The sequence below is a fragment of the Emydura macquarii genome, unplaced genomic scaffold, assembly GCF_026122565.2.
Source record: "Emydura macquarii macquarii isolate MOO-44397 ecotype Brisbane River unplaced genomic scaffold, CSIRO-AGI_Emac_v2 contig_1477, whole genome shotgun sequence".
NCBI classification, from domain to species: Eukaryota; Metazoa; Chordata; order Testudines; family Chelidae; genus Emydura; species Emydura macquarii.
The window spans coordinates 11,473,674-11,495,606 of NW_027131614.1; the positions used below are offsets into that span (position 1 = coordinate 11,473,674).

The window sequence follows — 21,933 nt, forward strand, 5'->3', positions numbered from 1 at the left end:
AGAACACTGATTGTAACTTAAGATACCAACTATATGGAAAGTTTAAAGTTTTTTTTCAGAAGAATATACATATGACAACTGAAATCTCAGTAAATATGGAAAACAAGAGCAAAAGAAAATTCAAAAAGACCATCTTTCCTCATCTGGATGCATTTTTTAGTTCACAGTCACTCTTTTTTCTCATTTGAACATTAGATCTTAGCTTGTGTTCTCCCTTCTTACACTGGTGCAATAAAAATGAAAATATAGCACGTCTGCTGGCATCTATGTATGGTATGGAAGGACTTATGGACCTGGAACTGATGGACTGATGGACGTGGAACCCTTGAGATAGTTCCTCCAGGAGAGGCTTAAACTACACCAGCATAACAGTGGGAGAAGACTTGCACTGCCACAGTTTGTGCTGTGGTTAAAGAAGGCTTCGCTCTCCAGGGCTGTCTGTAGGACAACTTTACTGAAAGGGTGGGAAGGATAATATCTTTACAAACAATTCTCACATTTCACACGTATTTTGGTCAAAATTTTCAGAAACGACTAATGATTTTGGTGTCCCCATTTTTTATGCCTGACTTGATATACCATAAAGGATGGCTGCTTTGATAGTACTGCAGACAGCATCAACAAAACCTTTGCTAGAATTCTCTAGGTTTAAATGCCACTTTTCATACACTTTGTGCAATATAAATTGCCCACTAAATATTCCTAAATTTCTTTCTTCATTGTATGACTAAAAGGCCTAAGGACAAATCCACAAGCAGAGTCCTGGAGAAGTGGCCTCCAAACATCATGAGTCACCAATCTGCCTTTTTCCTGCAGAGGGAACCAGGTTTACTTGTATGAATCACTCATATGTCCCTAAACTAAAATCAGGCTTGGAGATAGTGAGCTAAGATGCTGCGTGAATGCTGGAGTGTATGATCATGTCACTCTCCAGTGGCTTTTCCACAGACATGATAAAGGAGTTACTACTACCAACTAAGGGGGAATCTCATTTATCACAGGTGGTATTGTCCTGTGCATTAGAACAAAGGTTCTAGTCCTGGCTCTCCAGGTACATGTGCTCTTTCTAATAACTGTGTCTATTGGCTGCAGCCTGTAAATTATTTACAATAGGAATCCTAATGCAAGAGGCTTCTGCCCTCCTTATGTACTGGATGGTCTTGTGATTAAGGGTTCTAGTCCCATCCTTGCCATCAAATCCCATTGGACAAGTCAGTTTCTGTATTTTCATTTTCCTGTGTGCAAAAGTGAGCTAATTAAATATTAGTACCGTAAATGAGTGCTGTGAACCTTAACTAGCATTTCTAAGATGCTTTGGACACCCCCTGACGGGAGGTCCTATGAAAAAGCAAAACTATTTTTATTAGTAGTAGTAAGGATACTAAGGATTCCAATACTAAAGAAAATATAACCATCAAATACCTAGGTCATGATCATGATGGCCTCACCATAACCTATATTACAGGCTGCCTCATCTCCTCTATAAGATAGGCTACCTTTAATGTTGGGGGAGGTGGGGAAAGGCGAAACACAATCCCAGACAAATTATCTTCACAGAATGCTTCAGAAGAAAACAAACCAACACCAGTCACTATTAGAAAATATTCTGTCTTGACCACAAGCATGATGATCAGTGTAACTCTCTGTCCATTAGTGAGGATCAGCTGACTCAACAGTAGCTAAATTAAACAACCTTGCCAGGAATTTGACCCCAAAACCCCAGCTTTCTCAGTTTCAATATTACCAGAGCCTTCCTGAGAGAAAAGAAGAAGAAGAAAGCGGATAGGAAGAAAAGTCTGGCTGTTCATGAGGAAGCAGGTATGGGGATGCTGACAGTATTTTATAACTGCCAACATGCCTGCAGGGGCCACTCAGGTGGGACTGGTGGGACTTCCAACCTGCCAGGCCCTGAATGGAAAGTCTCACACTAAAATCAGATAGCCTGGATGGATGGAAAAGAGATCACCCTCACTAACGCCACCTTGGTCTACTTGGCTAACCAGTCTCCCAGTGGAGGCCAGACTCCACGCTTTGCAATTATCACTTTCAGTCATTTGCTTTAAAGACAATGGAAAAACCCAACAGTGATTCTGAAATAGCTGTATTGATTAATCCTGTAGCATTTAGTTTTGTATAGCATTAATTTAAATCAATGGGAGTTTTGCATACAGAGAAGCTCCAGGATGGGGTAAAAGGGATCTAATTCATCCCTCAACACACATGAACAGCTTTTATTAATCTTTAATGTGCACATCCAGGGGAGATGAGATCCCTTAGTCTTAGTATTTAACATAATCTGAATTATAACAGGTACATTGTTAAGGACTTTGGCTGGATCATGAAACTATTAATTGTGCAAGTATAAGATTATAGAACAAAACATCAAGTGAGGCTATTTGTTAAATTTGCATCCTGGTAGTTTTGAAGACTTTACTCTTTTTAGAACATATTGCCTTGATGGGTTATAAGATTGTGCAGCAGTAATAAAAATAAGAAGTCTGAATTCCAGAGTTATATCAGAGCACCTCATTTAAAAAAATGCTGACAGATTACTATTATGAGTTAAGTAATGTTAATATCTTTCTCAAGTCATACACTTATCTGCTCCTTAAAACAAAACAAAACAAAACACAGCAATCCCTTACAGGCTATCAGGCATAACAGAGTAAAACAGCATTTCAATTTCCTGTGGGATATCAAGCCTACAGCCATGGAAAATACTTTTACAGTACAACAAAATCAGGAAACAGCAGGATCCACCGCCTTTTCTGAAAGGTTAATCCACTAATCTTACTTGTAGAGCATATGATTTACAGCAAACACAAAGTATGCAGTTGCTATCTAGGTCTAGCCTCTATCTATTTGATATATAATATATTTTGTCAGTCAGTCAAATTATCTGCTCACCTTTAAAATATAATTTGTCCATTATTGTGATGTTTTTTTCTGGCTGGATTAATAGATCCGCTAATTATCATTTAAAGTAATTGCAGGCACCAAGATTCATAACCTATGTTTTAACATTGGGATTTCACAAACAACTACAGACAGGAGATTGCCACTCACTGATTTGAAAAGAGAAAAGCCTTACACGGATTTGAAAGCGCGCACGCACGCACGCACACACACACACACTTTCTAATCCACTTTTATTACTGTGTACAAGATAAAAAGCATTTTTATTAGGAGAAAATTTCCATTAGCTCTACCATAGTAATCATGGGGTATGCCAAATTTCAGTGAAATTCTCAAAATGCATAGTTGTATGAGAACTCAATTTGCTTGGCAAAAACAAACAACCCCCTCCCCGAGTTTTTACTTCAGTGCCATAAAACTAAAGTTGAATCAATCTTTTTAAAAAAATCTGAACAAATCAAGCATTATATTTTATATTAACTATACACTACATGAAACAATAGCTTAAAGGAAAGTTCTAGCATATCTATCATAAGCAAAGTGCCTTTTTAAGTTACAAACTTCTATTAACTCACCATTTCCTACATTTATTTTCTCACCACCTAATTTACTTTATTTTAAAACTTCATATTTCAACACAAACAAGAAGTGCACTTGTCATACAAAGGAGGCTGATATAATTAAGCAGATGACGTGCCCCACAAGAAAAATCAGCTATTCATGAAAGCTGGTCACCAGAGGCCATTTCAAACAATGCATATTTCAAAGTAATCTAAAGTAATCCCTTCTCTCTACTGATTTGGTTTCCAGGCAGTCTAAAGCACATGTGTGCAGAAAATAGGAGGCTTATTAAAACCTGATGTTATATTGGAAGTTATAATGCAATAGGCTTATGATTGAATTCCCTGTCTATGAGCCTTCAAAGAGAAAAAAAATCAGTTAAATGTACATGCTTATTGAATTTATGAGTGTCATGATATATGTAGTTTGTTAGCATTTGCTAAATAATTAAGATAAATAAAGGTAATTAGCTGTGCACTAGGTTTTGAACAGACTTCTAATATCAGATTTTGATTTTTGTAAAAAAGTTAATTATATGTTGACTTTTCAGCTACAAGCTAACGTAACTGGCAAAACATTCCAAATATTTTTCAGCTATAAACAGTGACCTTTGTGTATGAAGGAATTTAGGTAATTTTAAAATTCCTTTTTAAAAACCACATATCTTTGCTGTAACCTTGCTCTGCTCAACAGTGTGGGACATTATTAAAACATACTGTATAATAACATACTGAGGACTCAGCGGTTCAGTAAGTAGTCTCGTGTCAGAAGATCATCACAGCAGAGAACAACAGGGACACAGATTTTAAATTTTAAGCAGAACGTGGGTACATACATTTAAATATAACCTGCATGACTTGGAAATTGTGCAGGAATACATTTTAAATATGTTCTTTCTTTCCCTTTGAAAAGAAAGGACACTTTAAATTCACAAGGCTTGATATTGAGATTGGTCTCAATGTATTCCCTGAAAGAACTGTAGCTCTGATGTGAGGATATTAAAAAAAAAAAAAATTGCCAAACACTTTGCTTTTTTTACACAAATGTACATGGTTATTTACTATTTGCTTAATTTGAATATATGCAAAACATCTTGTTTAGTACAAAATACACACACATTTATGGCTTTACATATATGTACTCATACTAGACAGAATATACTGATTTCTATATTGTAATGTATGTTCAGACACACTTAACAAATATACACACCCATAAGTTGTTGTATATTATTTATTTAAACATACAGTGGCACTTCTTGTACTTTTGAAAAAGCCCCTCATATGTCCATCTGGATATAATATATAGTAGTAGGATTTTCAAAAGTACCTAACAGATTTAAATGGGAGCTGGGCACCTAAATCCCTTAGCTGCTTTTGAAAATCCCACCAATATACATTAGAATTAATACATCTAATTGATTTTTAATATACACACAGACATAGCGTTTGTGCACGTGTATATCTATGAATACACTTGATACATTGTATAGTATCTAGGATATCCACTGACTTTCCCTTTGGCTTCCAAACTTAAGGCCCAATCCTGAAAACCTGTGGTCATGCAAGTAGTTCCATTAAATTCAAACTAAATTTAACAGGACTACTAGTCTGGGTAAGAGTTTGCAGGATCAGGATCTTAAAGAACTTTCTTTTAAGCAAAAATCTTCCTTTTCAGGTATCCTTTCCAGTTCTAACATGCACACCTCAACGTACACAAAAACAAGTCCTGCTTTGAGCAGGGGGCTGGACTAAATGAACCTCCTGAGGTCCCTTCCACCTCTAATTTTCTATGATTCTAAGAGAGACGCACGAAGTTCCTATCGGATAAGACTACAATATAGAGAAATCTGCATACTAATAGCAGCAAATGGAGAGCCAGAGCAAACAAAACAATCTGTTACAGAAAACAGATGCTTCATATCCTTTTCCATGAAGCGTAGTCAGGGAGGAAGTTGCACTGACTCAAGGCACTGCTGAGCACATCACCAGTTGTATCAATGTCATTTTTAATTGCCTTTTTATAATATGGAGGGCCCAGGCATTCTCTCAGCCTGCTCAGCTACATCACCAATAAGGGTACAAAGGTAAATCAGCACCTCAGAAAGTAGAGGACTTTTATCCACCTTAACAATAATTCTACCAACAACCCCTCCCTCAGCACCTCTTTTATCCTACAATCCCCATTCCCAACGTTAAAGCCATGCTCATCGCACACACCTGCAAATGCTTCGAGGGGATTCTTAAGAATGACCTGTACCTCACCCACCACTAGGAAACTTAGAATATCATCTCCACCATGCCCATCGTTCAATGCCAGAAGGAATGGCATTCCAAATCGGCATTCCACATCACAGCAAGTGAAAAAAAAGAAAGAGTATATATCACTCCATTAATATTTAAAGGGATGCTCAATTGCTTTTAGAATGCATTTTCAGACTTGGTGTCTAAAATTAGACATTTAAATCCATATTTAGGACCTTATCCTACAAACACATATGCTCATGCTTAACTATATGCAAGGGAATAGTCCCACTGAAGTCAACTGGCTTTTGGAGGGCAAGAAGGAGGGTAAGATTTTTTTCTTAAACTGGAACTGAATTGGAACTCTCCTGAAGGGGGATAACTTACTTGAATCAGGACTTCTATGACTCTTGTAGAATGAGTTTACCATCTGTATTATTTGCAGAAAAAGCAAATTATATGTAAATATAAGGATTGTGAATTTCATAGATGTAACTTTTTTTCCCCAGAAACTGGATTCTAAAATGTTATGTTCATCCAGTCAGGGAACAGAAATACCCTCTTCGGCTTACCTGTCAAAACAAAACTAAATCAACACAATGTGAATTCTGAATATCAAATACTCAGAGAACTGCTGGCATGCAATCTACAGACTGAGATCTAAGAGACAGACTGATTTACTGAAATTATTCCATAAATAATTTTGAATCACAAATGAATTTGAGACACTGACAATTGACTGGTACACCTATATGCCCCCTGCACTTTGAAAGTGAAAATACCTGCCTGTATATTTTAAGAACAGTGAAAGTGGTGAGGCAGGTATTTGCTCCTCCAAAGTGTAGGTGCACGTCTGTGCATGTGCAATTTTACAAATGTATATGCTGAAGCAGCATACAGGACACTTGGCTCAATAAATTCATACATGCATATGTTTATTTCCAATACCATGGCTTATTAGAAGAAACTCCAACACAACAATTAAAAAGATTTGATTTTATGACATCTTTAAAGATAGTAAATTGTAGACTTGTTGGTGAACCAACTTTCTCCTAAGATGCCTGAGAGAGCATCAGGCTGAATTTATTTTGTTAGCAATTATGGAATAGGGAAGTAATTTTATGCTCAAGTACCTGATTATTCATTATGAATAGAACTTGGTGACCAGTGCCAAGAATGGAAACTGTTAACCATTAGGTACAGCCTCTTAAATGATGCAGTACAAGCCAGAGATGGGCAGGGCCAAATTAATCAAAACCACTCCCAGCTAACTAGAGTCAAAGAGGCAAGGGACAAAACTTTATATTCATGCTGCTCTTGACTTAACCCAGCTAGATCTTCAAGAGATGTGGCCTTCCCTTAGAGTTGCCTCCCGATTTATGATGGTCAGTATCAGGACACCTTAATGTATAGTTCTATTATGTAAAATTTTTCAAAGCTAACTGAACTATCATTACAAATATCACACCACACATTTTACACTGCCACAATCCCCTTGTCTGAATGGACAATCTGCTTCCATGGCCCCTACACTCTGGGTTAATCAAATAGTATTACAGGGCTTAAAATTTTAGTCAAATCTACTTTGGTGTCAATTTAAAGGGCTTTTACTACTAGGGATGAGTTGGAGGTGAGTAAAATAAGAACCTGCTGAACTTTTCGCCCAAGACTCAAACCATACCTGAATTTAACTTAGCAATTATGCTGCTAGTGTGCTGAGACTACAGTTCATCACGCTGATCAATATTGCCTCTGTGTGTCCTGATACTCCCCTGACAGTATCCGCCTGTTGTTTTGAGAGTAAGCTCTTTGGGGCAGGGACTGTCTTTTGTTCAGCAGCTACCACAATGGGGTCTTGGTCCTGACTGAGGCTCCTGAGCAGTATGATAATACAAGTTGTTATTTATTATTATAAAAGAATGAATAATGCGTTTCAAAAGAATTTAGTTAACTCTTCCCCAACACGATTTTTCCACCGTGGTTCCTCGCAGCCCCAGAAATGTGATAAGAAATGCTATTTTTGCCATATTTATGGTCTTGTTAGAAGCAAGAAGTTAGTGACAGACAAATAGGTTGTTTGTATTTCTGAGACATTTACATTAAGGTGAGTCCTAGTATTTAGATTAGACTAGGAGCAAACATTTGAGCAAAATGCCTCTTTCATTACCTCCAGACTAAGGATCCTCTCCCTTTGACTACAGAATTCTCACTCTACCTCCCTCATCACTGCTTATAGTTGTGCAAAAAGACAGGATTATATCCCCTGTTCTCTCTTCTTTCCCCCAAAATGGTTAAATGCTAAAGGCTATATTTTGCTCTTTTATGCTGGAATGACTCCAGACTCAGACCACTGAAATTCATGGAAGACTTCCCATTGACTTCAGTGGCTGTTGGATCAGGCCCTTACACAGGTGCAATTGAGAGCTGAATTTGGTTCAAACCATCTTTGCCTTTGCTATTAATAAACCTGGGGGAGTTAAAGTACTCAGGGTTTGAAAAAAGAAAATTAACTGTGAATGGAGAAATCTTCCTCTCCCAGACAAACATGTAAATGTAAAGAGCACAGCTGGAATGGAACAAATGATCTGATTGGTTGCTGATGAGTCACATGGGTATAAACATTTCACATTTACCACACTGAATGCTCATAATATAGGAGCTAATTCATGTGCCATGAATACGTTTCTGTGTATGGTGTTCTTCAGAATAAACAAGCAAAAATGACTAATTTATCAGGATTTAAATGAATGTTTTTTCAATAGGACCCCACCACCCTCACATGGTTAATTTTAAAATGAAGTCTCCAAGCAGGTAACCTAAATGCAACATTCTCGGAGATCTGTTTTACTCAGTGAAACTGTTCTTTCTTTTAAATATGGAATTTCATATTTAGTAGCCCTGTTGACAAGCTCCAATTGCTTCTGGAAATATCACTCAAGCTGCTTTATTGGTTTGTAAGAAGATTGGAGTCTTCTAGGGTCAAATCTGGAGACAATAAATACAAGCCTTTGCCAAGAATCTCTCACTGAATGAGAAAAAAATCAGAAGTTTAACATTTAGAAGTTTTAACTGAAACATTTAATTTTTTTTTTTGCTTACTTTGTTACCCTTCAAAACCATACAGGAGGAGTAGTCTCCTGGCACTAGGCATTAAGCACTGCACTGGGACCTAGGAGACCCGGATTCTTTTCCTCTTCTCTTCCCTTCCACTGGCCTGCAGAGTGGCCTCAGGCAAGTCACTTCACCTCTGGAACTCAGCTTCAGCACCAGCCAAAGGGGGATAATGAGACTTGCCTCTTTTGTAAAATGCAGTGATATCGGCAGCTGAAGAAGGCTACTTAAGAGCCAGGTATTATTCTTACCTGAACCCACATGTTCAATTCATTTGCAAAAATGTGTATATTTCTAAATCTCAGTTAGTGAATTTTAACATGATTTTCTATCCATAAAAAAGGGACTTATTTGTATTATTGCAGTGCCTAGGAGCCATAGTCATGGATCAGGCCGCTGATATGCTAGGCACTACACTCACTTAGGCAGGAGTCTCCTGGAAGTAAAGGGAAAAATCATAACCAGGCCTAGTTGTTTAGTTACCTTATTTACACCACCATGTAATCATGACTATTACATAAATTCCTATTACTTCCAAATCCATGATATAAACTGATTGTACTCCAAGATGTCATTATGATCTGCCCATACCAGAAGACACTGTTTCCATGATAACTAATGTACTTATCAGGCTTTGTCTAGAGCAAGATTTGAAAGGTGTTAGCTAATGTGTTCCTGCAGAATCTTTTCCATGGCAGGAAACACTCGAAGGCAGTCATGGTCAAGGGTAAATCCTGGTAGGCACATCTGCATTGAGGCCAAGCTGTCAGGACAGAGCTGTGGTACCTCCATGAAATATGATCTAGCAACCTATAAATCTTCATGGATCCTAAACTTTTAGGGCTCATGTAGTGGGAGAGAAACATTATCCCTGACAGAACAATCAGGGAGAAACTCTGCCAAGGGGTCTTGATAAAATTGTTCTTTTTATGGCCCTTCCAGGTGTTTTGCTATGTGAGGAGGGAGCCAACGCTGAATATTAGTATCCAAAATCTGTGTACTGAAAGGGTCCTGTGTTCTACACACTGCAGCATGGAACTTCACAAGGAAATTATAAGAATTTACTACACAGCAAAAACCTAAGGCATAGTCCAAACTTCCCACTATGTGTCAAACAGAGCATGCAAAAGCCTTTTTTCCCCCCCCCTTTTCGAGAGAGGCTACCCTGAAAATACACCATATATTTCACGCATCTTTACAGTGGTTTTCATCCAAGAAATTTAATCTGCTTTATGAAACATTAACTACATTAACTAAATACTGCAAACCACCTTAATACCCTCTTCAAAAGCACAATTCTTCTAGAAGACCTATATATCCTAATTCCCCACTTCCCAGAAGTGTAAGAAAAAGATCATGTGAGCAACAAGACATGCACTTTAATTAGTCAGACAGACACCTGTTTTTATTATATCCTGTTCATCTTATTTTCTATTTAGACTGCAAGCATTTAGGGGCAGACACCTCATCTCTTTCTCAGTTGGTAAACTGTCTACCAGACTATTGGGTCTATATAAATATTATAATTAAAACATCCAAAAGACTTAGTAAACAGATTAAGAATGGACTTGAAATCAAACATGCATTATGTTTACTTGTCACATGATACCAGGTTATTTTTCCATTAGCTCCTATTCCATTAGCTCCTATTCATTTACTTTTATTGCCAAACTGTTGTATCAATATTGCAACTGTTTGTTAAAATCCTTCATCTTTTCACCTACAGTGCATTGTTTTCTCCCTTCAGACTGCAAGATTTTCAAATAATACTGAGTTACTCATGTGATTTTTTTGGAACAGACCTGGAAAACAAGTTTATTAAAACCCCTGAGCAATAGCACATGCTTTCTATGCTCTTCGGTGTCATGTTTATGAATCTGCAAATGAAATGCTCCAATGTTTTAAACAACACCCACAACCACCTGGGTTATAATAGCATCAGTTGTAAAGAGAGACTCACTGCTCACCAAACTACTTTAGTATACACTTGAATAAGACCAAATTTCCCAAACTATAAATGCATATGTTAAAAAAAAAATCTAGATAATATAGAATAGAGCAAATCACAGATTATCACCTTAGTTGGTGATCCATATTCCCCAGTCATTGTAGTTACCCTAATGTTTAAGGATATGGATGTCTATTTATTGTAAATATTGTTTCCTAGCTTCTATGGTTTATGAATTCAAAGACTTAAAACAGTTGGTATGATTTGTCCAATTAGTCTTGTGGGCATTATCTCCACATTAAATCTCCACATTGAACATTTAATATTCTGCCCAATACCCCAAACAAATTATGTCTCAAATTGTAATAATAATCAGATGATACAGGTTTTAGTTTACAGGCGAGGACACCATGGGATGGCAATCTTGGGAAGTGGATAATTGTAACAAAACAACAAAAGAGCAGTTGCTAATCAGTAATTTCATACTAAAAGAAAAACTAAAGACAAAGGCAACTGATTGACCAACACAGAACATAGATATCTCCTAGAAAGTATGAAAAATATTATAAAATTAGCATCTATTACATGCCTAAGTCTTATTGCATAAAAGATAATCCTTATGCCATATGTTAGGGGGAATAACCATGGTAAAACACGTTTGGACTATATTTGTTTGTTCCTCTGTAAGGTCTATGATGGGTATAGTACTTACACTAATAGTACTATGATCTCTTATATAGCATCTTCTATCCAAGGGCTTCAAAACATATACAAAAATTAAGTGACTTGATCTCATCCCTGGAAAGTAAATATTATTATCTCCATTTTACAATAGGGAAACTGAGACATAGAAAGACTAAGTGACTTGCCCAAACACACACAGAAAATCTAGAACAGAGTCAAGAAAAGAAGACACAGATTGTATCTTAACTACAGCTGGACAGAACACTTTGACAAAATGCTTTTTTCCTCCCAGCATATGCTGTTTCATTGAAGCTGAAACATTTTCTGGAGATGTATTAATTCTGACAAAATTTTGACTGGAAAGTTTGAGGTCCAGAAACCCAACGGCCTCACGGGTCATTTCCTGAGAGACGTGAGCAGAAAACCCAACCTTCTTGATCTGAAAATTGACATTGCAATACAACTGCGGCACAAAAACATTCAAAAGGTTTTGTTTTCATTCTAATGTGGAAAACAAAATTTCAAAACCTCAGAAGTTGTTATGGAATGGAATTGTTGTCCTATGGCCAGCTTCAATCTTAATGAAAGTAATAGTGCAAATCCTGGAGTCCTGCTGTATATAATGACAGAGGTCTTAACTACAAGACCTTAAGTACATCCCAAAATACTATTGAGGATGCTATGCTATAGAGATTTCCAAAATTAGCACTGTTTTATGATTTTTTATGAGTCATGAAATGCCATGCTAGCAAGGATCACGAACCTGGCACCAGTAATGGTCACCAAATCAAGCTTCCTCAAAGATATATTCCTACCTTGTTTCCATCCATCCACCCCTAACATCTCCCCCTGGATGTCCTGATGTGAATTTTTCATTTTATTTGTAAACTGAGCACATTTGATTCAGAAATAACTAAGAACAATGAACATGGAACTCTATAATGCCATATTTAGTCACTTTGCAAAGTAAAACTGTGGTTTAATATTCTGCGCTTACATAATGTAGGTCATAGATTCCTGCAGTATTACTGGCAATATTTGTGGCAATTTAGGGACTATACATGGAAACAGTCAGTACAGTGGAGAGAATTATACCATCTTAGAAAAAAGCAACTATGCTGCAACATCTATATCATTACGTTGGCACTAGAGGTGACTCACACTAAATTGTCTATTAGCATCTTGTGTTAGGATTGTTTATATTGCCTAGTGTGAGATACATTTGTGCAATAATAGTAATGGCTACAGGCAGCAGTGAAGGTTTGTTTGGGCAACATACATGCCTATGGAATACGGCACATACATACACATACACAGCAAAAGATCATTTTCTCATGTTTGTTTGATTTTTGCATACATCACATTTGCTCATCTCTTACTCATGCTACTAATTGAATAATTCAAAAAAAATTCTGGTTCACGTTGCAACATTCAGTGTTACAGTTCTTTACCAAATACAATACAATACACTTTGAATTAAAATGTCCCCTAAGATTATCTGAGCATTTTATCCCTTTGAAGATCTAGGGTATTTAATTTGATCATCGATAGGTTCTGTGACAGGGTCAGACTAGATAGCTATCGGAGAGTGGTACTATTTGAGATCAAGGGAAGTGGGCTTGTGCCCGTCCACTGCTAAAGGCCCATCCCCAAGCCTAAGGGGAGGAGCCACTGGACCTGGGACTCAATTGATTTTGGGGGACAACTAATGAGAAAATAGGAAAGACCGTGAGGGTCAAAGGGTCAAACGGAGGGAACCAGAAGGGAACACTGAGCAGAGAACCCCAGACAGCACCCACTGCTCCCCGAAGGCATCTAGGGAGCCAGTGGACACTGCCCAGAGGAAATCTGCCCAGATGCGTGAATGGAAGGAGAAACAGAAATAGGCCTCACAGTCACAGAGCACACCCTCAGCCAACCTCCTCTCCCTGTTGTAGATGGCCACCTTGGCCAGCACTAGGAGGAGGTTGATGAGGAGGTCCTGTGACTTTGTGGGGCCCTGGATGGGGTGTGTATAGAGGAACAGGTGCAGGGAAAAGTGCAGCCAGAGCCTCAGCAGGAGGTTCTGGAGGAGCCAGAACATGGGCTGCAGCCTGGTGCACTAGAGGTAGGTGTGTGCCAGGGTCTCCCTCATGCTGCAGAAGGGGCAGGTGTCGAGGCAAGGGGTGAACCACGCCAAGTACATGCCCATGCTCATAGCTCCATCAAGGAGCCGGCAACTGATGTCCCCAGCAGGCCGCGGGGTCAGGGTGGAATAGAGATTGGCTCACTGGGGGTCCCGGCCCTCCACAGGTGGTATCCCACCATTTGGTGTCTGGGTGGGACATGAGGGCGAGGAAGTGAAGGGTGTGGAGCACGAGCGTGTAAAGATGGTCCCTGGGCACAGTCCAGAAACGGTCCAGTTGCAAGTCCAGCAGCCAGCGCAGTGTCGGGGGAGAAGGCGGACAGGGCCTTATGAAAAGCTCCAAAGAACTAGGACTGGGGGATTGGGGGGGGGGGAGAGCGCTCTCTCGCAGAACCCACTTGAGGTAAACCCAAGCAGAGGGATGGATCCTCAGGGTGGCAGCCAGACACCTCTCCAGCTCTAAGACCTCTCACTCCAGCTCTATCCCCGCATCCCTCCGCCAGCTGGACCTCCCAAAGTGTAGTCACGGCAGAAAAGCTGGGCATGCACCTTCCCCACGTCCCACCAGCGCCATGCTGAGGGAAAGGTGTGCCTCTGCCGCTGCCAGGCCAGCCAGAACTCCCAGAAGAATGCCACGTAGCCCACGTCCTTCAGCAAGCTATTATTGAAATGCCAGTAGGCGGGCCCCGGCCTCTCCGCAGTGAGAGAGGCTGTCATGGTAACCATATGGTGATATGAGAACAGGGCCGGCCAGACGCTGGAGGAATGGGCCCGTGAGAGATGGTAACATGAGAAATAGATTCAGTCCAACTGGGAGTGGTGCGACCGATCTTCCCCCAACCGGACAAAGGTGAAAGTAGTGATGTTGTCTGGATGGTGGTCGCGCCAGACGTCCACCAGGTAGTGATGGTCAATGATCTCCCAGAGGACGTCTGTGCTTGGTTCCTGTGTGGTCCCGTTCCTCGAGGATGGTGTTAAAGTCCCCACCCAGGACCAGGCACTCGTGAGGATCCAAGGTGCCGAGGAAGGCGGACACCTTCTGGAAAGAACAAACCCATTCTGGGCCCGAATTGGGATGTAGACATTGACCAAATTCAATGCTAGCCCCTCCATACGAACTCGGCACGACCAGCCAAGATGGGCAGACAGGGGGCTGATCCCTGATGCAGCGCCGATTTTGTGGGCACCGCATGGCCTGGCTTGGCCCCCGGCACAAGGGACAGCAGTGGAGGGAAAACAGCAGCCCCAGGTGGAAGGGGCAACACAAATGCTGCCTCCTGGGAGTTGGTGAATGGAATAGGAAATGAAACAACCCTGGGGGCAGCAGCAATATGGGGGGTGGACGGGGAGGGGATGAGGGTGGTACTAAGGGCAGGAGCAGGATTGTGGGGGGGAAGGTGCCAGCTCCTCTGGCTGCACTGGGTTGTGGGGGGTTACAAAGGCATCAGGGGGTGCAGTGAGCAGAGGCACAACAAAAAAAACCGGGGGTTGTGGGGACTCACGAGTGTTTGGGAAGCATGGGTGCACAGAGCAGGTAGGGTGGGGCAGGGCAGGGACAAGCAGCAAAAGGTGGGGGGGGACAGGTTTACCAGAAACCGGGGATGGGGTAGGAAAGGACAAAGGAATCACAGGGGCTAGGACGGGGCAGGAAACCAACAGAAGTGGGAAGGCTGGATCCAGGCAGGGAAACCAGACAAACTCTAAGGGAAAAATAGGAGTGGGGGTCAAAGTAGGCAGCAAGGGGCAGGCTGCAAGGGGAAGTGGGGAGGGTAAACTGCCTCAGAGAGATTGAGTAGAGGGTTGGTGGGGGGGAGCCCTCCAGCCATACATAGCTGGGTAAGGGTGGGCAAGTCCAAGGGGGGTGGGAAGAAAGCCCTTGCTGCTGCAGTGGTCCCAGATGGTGCGGGAGGCAAGTGGCAGAGCTGAGGGTGAGGAGGTGATATAGGTGGTGGGGGGGAGGAAGAGTGGAGGGGCAACAGCAATGGTGTTGGTGGGGTGGGGTAAGAGTAGTTGGATTGGGGGGAAGGGTCCACACTTCTCCCCACTCACCCCACCGCAACAACAGGAACTGCCCCCACCAGCACCAGAGCAGAGATGGTAAAGACACACAGTCCAAGAACAAACAAACCCCCTCCACAGTCTTCTTCACCCATCCACTATTCTCCCCCAGCAGCAGTGATGGTCTTCCTCTTCCAGGCAACAGCAGCAGGCTCGGGGGTAGCAGTAGCAGCAGCAGCAGGAGGAGGAGGAACTACTTGGCTAGGAAAGGTCCCACACAGGTGGTAGTAGCAGCAGGGGTGTAGCCACTCCCGCCTCAGCAGGAAACAAGCCAGCAGGGCCCCCAGCAGAGAATAGGTACATGGGGAGGGGAGGGGGGCTCTGGTCCAGATGGGGAGCTGCAGCAGCAAGCACACAGTCCCCTGAGGCAGGCACACTAACCCCTAGCACCTCCACACCAACAAGGACAGTGCTCAAGTGCCAACGTATCAGTCCTAGGAAAAGCAAGTTCTTTCTCCTCTAGTAGCTGAGCAGGGGTTACTCCAGGTTAATTAACACACCTGGAGCCAATTGAGGCCCACCAGGATGTGTTAAAAGCCTCCCTCCAGAGAAACAGGGTGGTTTGAATTGTGAGAGTGAGATGAGTTACCAGAGAGTGTGTGAGCAGGCAAGACATGGTCAGAGAAGGAGCAGAATGCTGGCAGAAGGGAACCCTGCAGGTATGATGACCAGGGGGGAAGGAAAAACCCTACCTGAAAAGGGTAAAGGACCTTTTCCAGGCCTGAGGGAAAAGACCCTGCCAGAAGGGAAAGATAGAACTGGACATTTGGTTCAGCATGACCACACCCATTGGGATCTATCAGAGGTCAAGAGCCTCCCCTGGCAAGGAGGCCAGGAAGGGCCCCTGTCCAAGCAGGGTCCAGACATTAAGTCAAGGGGCATGGGGAAGCAACCCAGGGAAGCTAGCAGCTTTCCTGAAACCACAGCACAATACTGCCACTTGTAGGGTCCCTGGGTTGGGGCCTGGAGTTGAGGGTGGGACTGGGCCCCCCCATCCCCTACCAGCCATTCACTGGAGGGGCAAGAGCCCCAGCAAAGAAGCAAGACTTCTGAGAAGCAGAGATAGCCACTCCCTGCTGGCTTCCAGTCCTATCTTAGAGAGGCTGTATTACCCTTCCCCACTACTACAGGGTAGAAGAACACTAAGGCATGAAGCAGTTCCTTGACTTACCACCAGAAGGAAGTGCTGGACTCACCGAGTTAGAGGAAGAGCTTTGTCACAGTTCTTAACATGGACTGCTGTAGCAATGTCGGCTATAATGAATTGTGCTGTGTGACATCGCTTTTAGCAAGTGCAACATATTTATCTCAAGACTGTAAAATTAGCACAATTATGCATGTATAGCATATCTCCAGAGCAATATTTGTTATCCTAGATGTTCGTTCATAGATCACTAGGCTCCAAGTTCTCATGGGGGAAAAAAAAATCACCACAACTTGTATGTGCTCCAAAGAACCGCACTTGCTGGCATGTGAAAGATTTAGCAGCTGCTCCCATCTGCTGGAGTTTCATTCAATTCGTGAGATAGAACAGATACAGGTAAAAGTCATTTAATAATCCTCTCTCTCGTTGCTAGAATAATTCCTGAATCCCACAAAATATATTGTGGTCTGATACTCATTTACACCAATGCTCTTTTCCATTGCTCTAGCAGCATAAAGGGGGCATATAGTGCTTGCCAGAGCAGTAGAAAGGAGCCTTAGTGTAAATGAACATCAAGCCACAGTGTATTATGTGTGATTCAGGAACAAGTCTCATGATGAGGGAAAGAATGATTAAATGCTTTTTACTTGTATCTCTTCTATACCCATAATGGATGGAAATCCCAACAGCTGGGGCCTTTTACCATCTAGCTATCAGACTTCTCTAGACTCTTATCAAATGTTTATTAAGGTATCTCCTAATGACTAATCATAATTACATAGCATCATACAATATCTAGTAATTACAGCTATCACATCTCCTTATTAACCAGCCTTTTAAAAAAAGAAATTGACACTAGACAATCTGATACTTAAATTATTAAATGTTTGGGTTTATTCTTTCACAAGTGCTTTCTAAATTTGGCAGTTTTTCTCTGATGCTGAGTGATTATACATTTAGTGAGTACCTACATCCTTCCTCCAGCAAAACTAGATCATGCAAGCAAACCAAAGCCTTCAGCAATAAACAATATACATGATTCTTCAGAAACTGTTTTCAGATTATGATCACTACCACCAAGGCAATAAATGGGCAGCTTCTTAAATGTGTTATTGCTTCCTTCCTGTTCTTGCAGTTTATTATTATGTCGGCAGCATAAGGCCAAACAAAGAACACACCAACCCTCAAACACACAACAACAAAAAACCCCAGTACTTAAGTCAGGAGAGAAATCTCTAGCTGTCCATTTTCATTTTTGACATAAATCCTTTGAGTTTTAATCTTATATTATAGTCTGCTGTAAAATGGTGCTTTTCAGAGACCTTGTATCTTATGATACTATATAAATTGTGAATTATTTCATAGGTCCTAAGTAGTTATAATAAAGCAAGCATTTTGCTGGCTATGGAATAGAAGGAGTACATCAGGAAATGGGCCCAAGCCTGTGACACACTGAGTTACTGCTGCCAGGTGCCAAGTGCCTTCAGCACTTATGTCAAGATCATCCCCAATATGAAGGCAGAAATAACAAAGCAGTTTAAATCAGGGCTGGACAGTGCCTGTTCTCCACAGCCCTTTGAAATGCAGGTTCAGAGCTCCTTCTGTGACTCTTCTGTCTTAGGGAGGCAGAGCACTTCCCAGCGCACCAAGGGGGATGCAATCTGCTATATGCATTTAAAAATGCAGCATATTCTCTACAGCACATATATGAGTGGTGAATAATGGTGCTGTGCTCCCATAGATAGCAACTTGAGAGCAGCCTGGCATTCCCCAGAAGGGTACAAAAAGCCTTTACAGGGGTCATGCAAGAAGCAGACTTCTCCACAGGATTTGCTTTGATCTCTCCAAGCCCCATCATCCCAGTTGAGGCAGAACATTTCCCACATTCAGGGACTCCTAGGGGTCCAAAAGGGGCAGTTTGCTCCAGGGCCCCGATCTGAGAAGGCCCCCAAACTGAGTGGCTTTGCATGGGGTGGCAATGCCACTCACATTTGGCCCGGTTGCCCCTTCATCTTTAGAAGGCCAAATCTGAGTGGCATTGCCACCCCATGCAGTAAGTTGCAACATCACTAAATCAAAATTTGGCCAGTTTGAACCTCAATTTCCATGTACAGAAGGGCAGACAGGCCAAATCCTAATGCGATCAGAAATGTTAGGAAGCATGAAAAAGGGGTGAGGCTTCCTACTTCTTCTTCCCTGCAGTGTCTGCCCTTAAAGGCCAGCAGGAATCTAACCCTTAGTGAATATAAATTCATAATAGATAAAAAATTATATAAATTTTCAAGTCAATGGATATGGAAAAATGTTAATGTAAGCATTAAAGCTGAGAGAAATATTGAGGGCATTTAAAATAACATTTTTACTTGAAGCTTTGTGACAAACTGGATTTAACAGGAAAAAACATTCTACTCAACAGCAAAACAAGGTCTCCCCCCCTCAGAAATAAGCAGCATTCTTTATGAAATGACGCAGAGAGTTAGGTATGCAGGTTATTTTGTGATTATAGGGATCTGAATTGTCTCTCCTGCCTCGTATAATGAAAAATAGCATTTAACTGCTTGGCTCACACAGCACACTTGAATGGCAAAGCAGAAGCATCATTAATATTTATCCTTTGCTCCCAACCCCTAATATGCATGCTCCCTTTTGGAGTCTCAGGAAATCCAACAATTATCACATCAAAGGTCATCAGTCGGCTACTGAAACGTCAATCCTCAGTTGAAGATCTGCTGCTGCGAACTCTTCAAATCACTCCAGCAATCTCCCCCCGCCCTCCATTTCCCCCGTGACTCTTGTTGGTTTTATTTAATCAGCTTATGAGACCTCCCTTAGTTTTCCTGTGATGATATACGCTATACTAGACATCAATAAGTTTTTTATACCATTGTTTCATTTATACAGGGGGAATAAACGAATGACTGTTTAATCATTCTGCACATTTTGTCCACTCTGTAACCAAATTAATAGCCATAATTCTTTTGTGCTTCAGCCTCTCAAAAGAGAGTTTTGTTAAATTCTAAGCTCCATCCGGCTCCCAGTGAAGTCAATGGCACATAGGATGACTAGATAGCAAATGTGAAAAACTGGGACACTTTTTTGGGGGGGAAGAGGGGCACAGTTGCCTATATAAGACAAAGCCCCTAATAGCGGGATGTCTAGTCATCATAGTGGCAAGACTCCCATTGAGTTTGACGGTAGCACTAACACTTAAGAATGAAGGTAATTATTACAACGGAAATGATCATGAGTGTTCCTGTTATTGTATTAGCAGAAACGGGCAGGGGGACTGATGACTGTAATGAAGAAAGAGTTCCACTATTGCCAGTGCCAAGCATTCCAAAATCATGGATCAAGCCCTTAAAATAATCAGGAAATTGGATTAAAAACAATAAATGCTGGGTTCTTTTTATTTGCCTTTTGGGTTTGGAGCTTTGGATTTCACATTTTCAAGCTTTTCAGCAGTCACAAAAGGTAGAAAAGTAAGATTCTCACAATTAGGGTCTAAGAAAAACACCAAATATGATGATATGCCTAATCAAATTGAGAGCATGGGCAACGCTGATAGTCTAGAGTCTTTAGATCTGAAGCAGACAGAATTCTGATGATACACCATGAGAAAAGCACCATGTTTTCCAACCTTAAGACCAACCTGTAGACAGTGCTTAATTTGTAATGAAAGAAATGCCGGGGCTCAAGCAAATTTTTTTATTTTTGGAACTGATGTGGCAAGCCCTGAGGTGCCAGGGCTATGAGGGCCTGGCCTAGAGGTGCCTGGGCTCAGCCCTGGCACAAATTAAGCACTAGCTGTAGAATTGGTCCATGTCTACACTACAAACTTTAGTCGATGCAAGTTGCATCAGCATACAGCCACCAAAGTTAGTAGGTTGCTCATGCATATGCGTACTTGGCTGCTTGCCTCAGCTGCACATACTCATCAGGAGTGAGTGTCTCAGTACAAAATCTGGTGCACTATGGGTAGGTATTCCCATGTGCGACAGGCTGCTGTCCGGGTCAATGACTTTTGGGAAATTTTTGCAATGTGTTTTGGGACTGACATGACTTGTCCAGGGATTTCTGGGTGCTTTCGGTCAAGTTTGCAGCATGCAACTTTCTCCATCCCATAATGCCATCCATATCCCATAATTTGCACACCTTTTTAAAAAATCCCATGTATGTGCAGCACTTTGTGTCTTCCATCTCTGATAGAAGCTCAAAGTCCATGGAGCACTATTTTCATAAGCATTGAAAACACAGGACCCATGATCCTTCAGCATTTGCAGATCTGCAGGAAGAATTGTAATAGAGGACATCCTGATTTCTTCAACGACATATTGCTAAGGGCCATAGCATTGAATAGTTTAAGGTGCTGGTGGCATTCCCAAGGCAGTTGCAGATAGTGGAGTGCAGTTTCTGGGTCTGAGAAATGAGCACTGACTGGTGGGATTTCATGATGATGCAGGTCTGAGACAATGAGCTGTAGAACTTTTGGGTGTGAAAGACCACATTCCTGGATCTGTGCACTGAGCTCATCCCAACCTTCCAGCAGAGGGACATCAGAATGAGAGCTGCACTGATATTTGAGAAGCAAGTGGCAATAGCACTCTGGAAGCTTGCAATGCTGGATTGCTCTCAGTCAGTGGGAAATTAGTTTGGAGTACAAAAATCCACAGTGGAAGCCATTGTCATGCAATTGAGTTGGGCCATTAAGTGTTTCCTGCTATGCAGAGCTGTGACTGTCAGCAACTGTCAGCAATAGTGTATAGATTTATAGTAAAAAGGCTCCTGAACTGCTGTGTGGCAATAGAATGCATGTTCCTTTTTTGGCACTAGCCCATCTTGCCAGAGTACATTGACAGAAAAGGCTACTTTTCTAGGTTATGGAAATGGTGGATCACCGGGGGTGCTTCACCAATATCAATATGGGCTGCACAAGGAAGGTGCATGACACTCACATCTTCAAGAACAGAAGAGTGTTCAGAAAGCTGCAAGCAGGGACATTCTTTCCTAACCACTGGCAATAATGAAATGCCAATACCGATTCTCTGGTGCCCAGCCTACCCCTTCCTCATGAAGCTGTACACCTCACCAGCACCAAGAAAAGAATCAACTACCAGCACATCAGACACAGAAGGACTCTGTGAAA

At 41.6% G+C, this 21,933-nt stretch overlaps 1 protein-coding gene across 3 annotated transcripts in view; it reads right to left on the reverse strand.

The window, feature by feature from the left end:
• Positions 1-21,933, reverse strand: part of SULF1 (sulfatase 1) — a 159,353-nt gene that overhangs the window by 88,007 nt on the left and 49,413 nt on the right. The window contains exon 1 of one of the 3 annotated variants that reach the window (XM_067553637.1): positions 15,638-15,791. The exons of the other annotated variants lie outside the window; for them this stretch is intronic. The gene's annotated coding sequence lies outside the window, so the exon portion shown is untranslated. Of the gene's footprint in view, positions 1-15,637; positions 15,792-21,933 lie in introns of those variants that run through there. 3 annotated transcript variants of the gene reach the window in all.